The 6,479-nt window shown below is 44.5% G+C and overlaps 1 pseudogene; it reads left to right on the plus strand.

The window, feature by feature from the left end:
• Window positions 1–1,570: 1,570 nt before the first annotated feature.
• LOC123405548 lies at window positions 1,571–4,353 on the plus strand (annotated as a pseudogene).
• Window positions 4,354–6,479: the final 2,126 nt, after the last annotated feature.

Genomic DNA, 6,479 nt, shown 5'->3' on the forward strand with positions numbered 1-6,479 from the left:
ACGACGATGTGAGTCAAAAACGTCGTAACCGCATAAAATGAGATCGTCATAACTTTTAAGACGATTATAAAAATGTTGTAACATGTTCTAACTATGTTGACATGTCACTCGTGGGTCCATTCTATCCCACCTCATCCTACTTTGTGAAGCAACCTCCTATTATGTCATTCCAAAAATTCTCGAAAAATTCTCATAAATACTTTGGATCATGTATTCCTCAAATATTTTAAAACCCTTCCTTCCATAGTTCGAAAATAATTCAGCAATATTCATTTTCCTATTTTGTTCAGAATAGCACTTTGTGAAGAAAGTGCTATTTATATTTCTTTGATTACCCTAAAAATTTTTGGGCACCCTTTTCTATCCAAATCATTGCCTCATGAAAACTTCCGTAACCATTTGCCTAGTAAATATTTCTCAGCAAATTTCCAAAGTTTATGTTCAGCTAACAACTTTGTGAAGGAAGTACTAGATAGGAATATCCTAATGAATTGAATTTTTTCCACATCTTCTATGTGCCCAAAACATAGTTCTCCATAAAATTTTAGCCCCATCTAACAATCCATGTGAGCTCATCGTCCAATCTTTGTTTCTGGTAATATTTTTAATTTGTGAAGCAACTACATTTTATATTGCTTTATAGTTGATGAAAATTATGCCATCATCATATCCGTTCCTTGCTAGTGGTTGAATACTAGAATATTTTTGGTGTTTCTCTGATTAAATAGATACCCTTTAGTAATGGGATCAGCAAACTATACCATAAATGTGGCCCGCTTCCTGCTAAATCGTAGATGCTTCCAACCAATGATAACTCTTCCCACGGATTACCCCACTATATCCAATATGAGGCGTCCACACTCGATGGAGGGCTCGGTAGAGGTCGGCGTGACATCCTCAACTGTTGTTATAGTAACTTATGTAATTAAGTTACAGTGATTCCACACTAGTGTTGCCACGTCACCATGATTTCTATTGTTGATCTCTCGTTAGTTCAAACGGTTCGAATTTGAATTTCAAAATAAATTCAAGCGATAAAAGTTTTTGAATGTCAAAATAAAAATGTTCGGATGTGTCGGATATTACCTAGGAGAATTTTTTTTAGAAACTATTAATTTTAAGGTGTTTTATTGCGCTAAAATAAAATAAAACTAAAGCTTTTAAATAATAAAATAAAAACAGAAACAAATAATAAAAAGTAGGAAAGAAACGCCCCTTGGCCCAAACTAGGCCGGCCCCATCCAGCCCACCTAACCGGGGGTATTTAACCCCATCTAACCCTAAATCCACCCACAATCTCACTCCCAGTCCACCCCACGCCGCCACCCCATCCACGAGGGAAAGCCCCCCTCGCTATCTCACCCACGGCGCCCCTTCTCCACCACCGACCGCGCCGGACCTCCCTCCCCTCGCTCACCTCACCCCGCCGCCGCGACCTCCTCCAGCTCCCTCCACTTTGCCTCTCCTCCTGATTCGCATCGCTTCCCTATGCAACCGGGGTAGAGCCATTGCGGGGATCCTGGCATGGGCCGCCCCTCGCTGCGCGTCCCAACCAGGGTTTTCCGTACCGATGGCAGTCGCCGACGCGGCGCTGCCCTCCCCGCCGACACCGCACCCGTCGGCGTGGATCGTCGTCGTGGCGCTGGCGCTCGTGCGCTTAGCCCTCGCCCCGATGTTGGTGCTGGTGCGCTTCGCCCTCACGCCGATGCTCGTGCTCGTGCGCTTTCTCTGCGTCCCGGCGGGAGCCCTCGCCTGCCTGTTCTTCGCCACTGCGTGGGTCACCTCCGCGGCCTCGGCTGCATAGGTCGTGGCGGGTCGCGCCTAGGGCGAGGGCTCCGCCCCCTTCCTCTTCCTCCAGGAGCTCATGTAGGGGGTTTCAAGGTCTGCGTCTACAGCTTCCTTGTTTTCCTCGCGCTTGTCGTCCTGTTGGTGTGCGTCGCCTACGTGATTGCAGTTGTATCTGGGTCCACTTCAGGATTCAAGAAGGTATCATGCAAATTAACTCCCTGTTACCTTTATTCCCATCGAAATTGCAGTGCAACAGTACATAGGCAAGTGTTATCAGCATGTTCTAGTTAAGTTGCCATATATGTTATGTTAAGTAATTAATTTCATAGTTCAGGTTGTCCTTATGTGTAGTAGTAGTAGTAGTAGTAGTAGTAGCTTACTTCCATGTGTGTTCATCACTTCATTTTCATCCTACCATTTCAGGGGGGAAATGGTCTGTTCTGTAATGGAGGATGTGGGGATATTTGGTATGCATGCGACAGCTTGCGTTATGATCCCAGCTATTGTTCTTGGTCTCTGGAGGGACTGCCAGGCGGACAGGAAAGCACCATCGCAGTTCTCTTGAGGTATGTATATATATACCTCCCCCTTTGCTTTGCTCCCCGGTATCTGTGAGCTATATGGTCTTTTTCAGTTATAATCTACATATTTTGTGTAGTCTCAATTAGGAAAGAGGAGTGAAGATGTGTTTCTAATCATTCGTACTGCATAAAAGAAGGTAATTGTTATACCTCATAGTAATGTGATAATAGCTTTTCATTTGTTCCTCGACCAAACTCTGTTGATGGTGTTGTTCCAAGCAAACTGGTCTGTGTTGTGTTGTGCTGCTTGATACCATAGTAGAAGAACAGGGTTGTCCAGCTGGGTTTGGATGTGTTACGTTGTGTAATGGTATCGGAGCCAGCATCTTTGTTGGTCATACATTCAGTAGATTTCACCTGAAACTGGTAGTGACCGATGTTGAAAGTATTGTCGTCTTGCATCACTGTAACAATAAAATAATTATCTAATATCTCTCGGAGTGTATCTTCATTTCTTTCTTTTTTTTCTCTCTTTTTTTGCGGGTGTTTCATTTCTTTCTCTTGTTTCTTCAAGCAAGTAGTCGACTTCTTTTCCAACTGTGATGTTGCTTTGTTTTCCCACTATGATATTTCATACATGTTCGAATTATTGTTAGTCTACTAAGGTGCAGTAAGACTTGTTTAATTTTGAACAAATGATGAATGAGTTCATTAAAATAAATACCTTAGACATAGTTTTGGTTGCGTGCATGTGTAGATGCCTTGGTCCTTTTTATCCTCTCTAGCATTGCTTACAGGCGATTTACCACAAATTATCACCAAGTGATTGTGATTACAAATATTATAGAGAAAGAACCAGCAAAAATTGGAGTTTTCCTCTGCTAGCTACATATAGTCTACTGCTTTTCAAAAAATACCTTTCATAAGCTTAGATGCTTAACTGAATTTGGTGAAGCTAGTCTAGCCTATGCCTTAGATACGTATCACAAGTTCACCACCAAGTGATCACAATGTGGCATCGGTACACTTCAGCCTATTAACCTCCACATATGACTTTCAGTTTAGTGGTCAAGATTATTTGCTGCAAAGCATTTCAACAATGTATTGTTACTGATATATGAATACTTGTGTGAAAACGAGATGGATCTAGCGCCGTACGTGCAGATGCAGAGGTCCTATATTTTATTTTTCCATTTATATATGATTACTTGTGTGAATTTGTTCATCTGCATGTCTTAGAGGTTTTATCGTGCAGTAGTAATCGATCAAGTCCACACGTTTGCTGCTATTGTTAAATGTTAATCACCTGCTCCATCATAGTCGTCTTTTGTCTTGTTTGTCCTGCGCCGATTAGATTCGGAGTGTATTGTAGGAGAGCATCCATTCCTGCACTTTCTATTGGAATCTATACATGCATAGTTCCATAGACATATATTGGAATGTGAAGTGAGTGTGGTCTCAGCTCTACTGTGTGTTTTCTTCCAGGAGGCAGCCAAGAAGCACCACCACTCGACCTCAACACCCTCGGGGGCCAGACCGACTGCATCACCGTGCTCGACTTCTCCAGTGACGCCTGCAACCTAGGCACCGGCGATCCTTTGCTCAAAGTAATTATCTTATTGTATCCAATAATTTGTACAATACTTGTATTTTGCATTTTCTGTGATTTATGCCTCCAGATTAACCAACTGCTGTAGAATGTCAATTTTTTTTGAAGATTCTTATGGTTGTTTAATTAAGGTTTTAACATTTTATAACTGTTGTTTTAGGCTATTAGAGGAGACACCCTTTCTGCAGCCCGGGTAATGGGCCATGCTGGTCATTTCTTCTGATTTAAGAGTTGGATTCAGTCTGTCTACTGCTAGTTGAGGTTCACTGACTGTTTCTTTATCCACTCTGCCTACAGCAAGATGACTTACCCATAGTGATGAATTTGCTCAATATAAAGCGGCACCACGCACGCTCTCTGTTCATCTTCCATCGATGGAAGATAGACTGCATCTTGAGGAAGAAGTTGGTTGGTGGTGTTGCATGTTTTCTGTAGTTATGTGAATTGCATGTTTAATTGGTCGTGGAAATGTGCATCTACTTGTTGGGGAACGTCGCATGGGAAACAAAAATTTTCCTACGCGCACGAAGACCTATCATGGTGATGTCCATCTACGAGAGGGGATGAGTGATCTACGTACCCTTGTAGACCGTACAGCAGAAGCGTTAGAGAACGCGGTTGATGTAGTGGAACGTCCTCACGTCCCTCGATCCGCCCCGCGAACAATCCCGCGATCAGTCCCACGATCTAGTACCGAACGGACGGCACCTCCGCGTTCAGCACACGTACAGCTCGACGATGATCTCGGCCTTCTTGATCCAGCAAGAGAGTCGGAGAGGTAGAAGAGTTCTCCGGCAGCGTGACCGCGCTCCGGAGGTTGGTGATGACCTTGTCTCAGCAGGGCTCCACCCGAGCTCCGCAGAAACGCGATCTAGAGGAAAAACCGTGGAGGTATGTGGTCGGGCTGCCGTGGAAAAGTCGTCTCAAATCAGCCCTAAAACCTCCGTATATATAGGTGGGAGGGAGGGGACCTTGCCTTGGGGCTCCAGGAGCCCCAAGGGGGAAGGCCGAGTCCAAGGGGGAGGACTCTCCCCCCCCCCCCCAAACCGAGTTGGACTTGGTTTGGTGGGAGGGAGTCCCCCTTCCTTCCCACCTCCTCCTTTTTTTTCTCTCTTGATTTTCTTCTCCTTGGCGCATAGAGCCTTTTGGGCTGTCCCACCAGCCCACTAAGGGCTGGTGTGCCACCCTCAAGGCCTATGGGCTTCCCCGGGGTGGGTTGCCCCCCCCCCCCCGGTGAACTCCCGGAACCCATTCGTCATTCCCGGTACATTCCCGGTAACTCCGAAAACCTTCCGGTAATCAAATGAGGTCATCCTATATATCAATCTTCGTTTCCGGACTATTCCGGAAACCCTCGTGACGTCCGTGATCTCATCCGGGACTCCGAACAACATTCGTTAACCAACCATATAACTCAAATACGCATAAAACAACGTCGAACCTTAAGTGTGCAGACCCTGCGGGTTCGAGAACTATGTAGACATGACCCGAGAGACTCCTCGTTCAATATCCAATAGCGGGACCTGGATGCCCATATTGGATCCTACATATTCTACGAAGATCTTATCGTTTGAACCTCAGTGCCAAGGATTCATATAATCCCGTATGTCATTCCCTTTGTCCTTCGGTATGTTACTTGCCCGAGATTCGATCGTCAGTATCCGCATACCTATTTCAATCTAGTTTACCGGCAAGTCTCTATACTCGTTCCGTAATACAAGATCCCGCAACTTACACTAAGTTACATTGCTTGCAAGGCTTGTGTGTGATGTTGTATTACCGAGTGGGCCCCGAGATACCTCTCCGTTCACACGGAGTGACAAATCCCAGTCTTGATCCATACTAACTCAACTAACACCTTCGGAGATACCTGTAGAGCATCTTTATAGTCACCCAGTTACGTTGCGACGTTTGATACACACAAAGCATTCCTCCGGTGTCAGTGAGTTATATGATCTCATGGTCATAGGAATAAATACTTGACACGCAGAAAATAGTAGCAACAAAATGACACGATCAACATGCTACGTCTATTAGTTTGGGTCTAGTCCATCACGTGATTCTCCTAATGACGTGATCCAGTTATCAACCAACAACACCTTGTTCATAATCAGAAGACACTGACTATCTTTGATCAACTGGCTACCCAACTAGAGGCTTGCTAGGGACGGTGTTCTGTCGATGTATCCACACATGTAAATGTGTCTTCATTCAATACAATTATAGCATGGATAATAAACGATTATCTTGATACAGGAATTATAATAATAACTATATTTATTATTGCCTCTAGGGCATAATTCCAACAGTCTCCCACTTGCACTAGAGTCAATAATCTAGCCCTCACATCACCATGTGAATTACATTGTAATAAATCTAACACCCATACAGTTCTGGTGTTGATCATGCTTTGGCCGTGGAAGAGGTTTAGTCAGCGGGTCTGCTACATTCAGATCCGTGTGCACTTTGCATATATCCTCGTCCTCTCCCTCGACGTAGTCGCGGATGAGGTTGAAGCGTCGTTTGATGTGTCTGGTCTTCTTGTGAAACTGTGGTTCCTT

Source organism: Hordeum vulgare, chromosome 6H, assembly GCF_904849725.1.
Source record: "Hordeum vulgare subsp. vulgare chromosome 6H, MorexV3_pseudomolecules_assembly, whole genome shotgun sequence".
NCBI classification, from domain to species: domain Eukaryota; kingdom Viridiplantae; phylum Streptophyta; class Magnoliopsida; order Poales; family Poaceae; genus Hordeum; species Hordeum vulgare.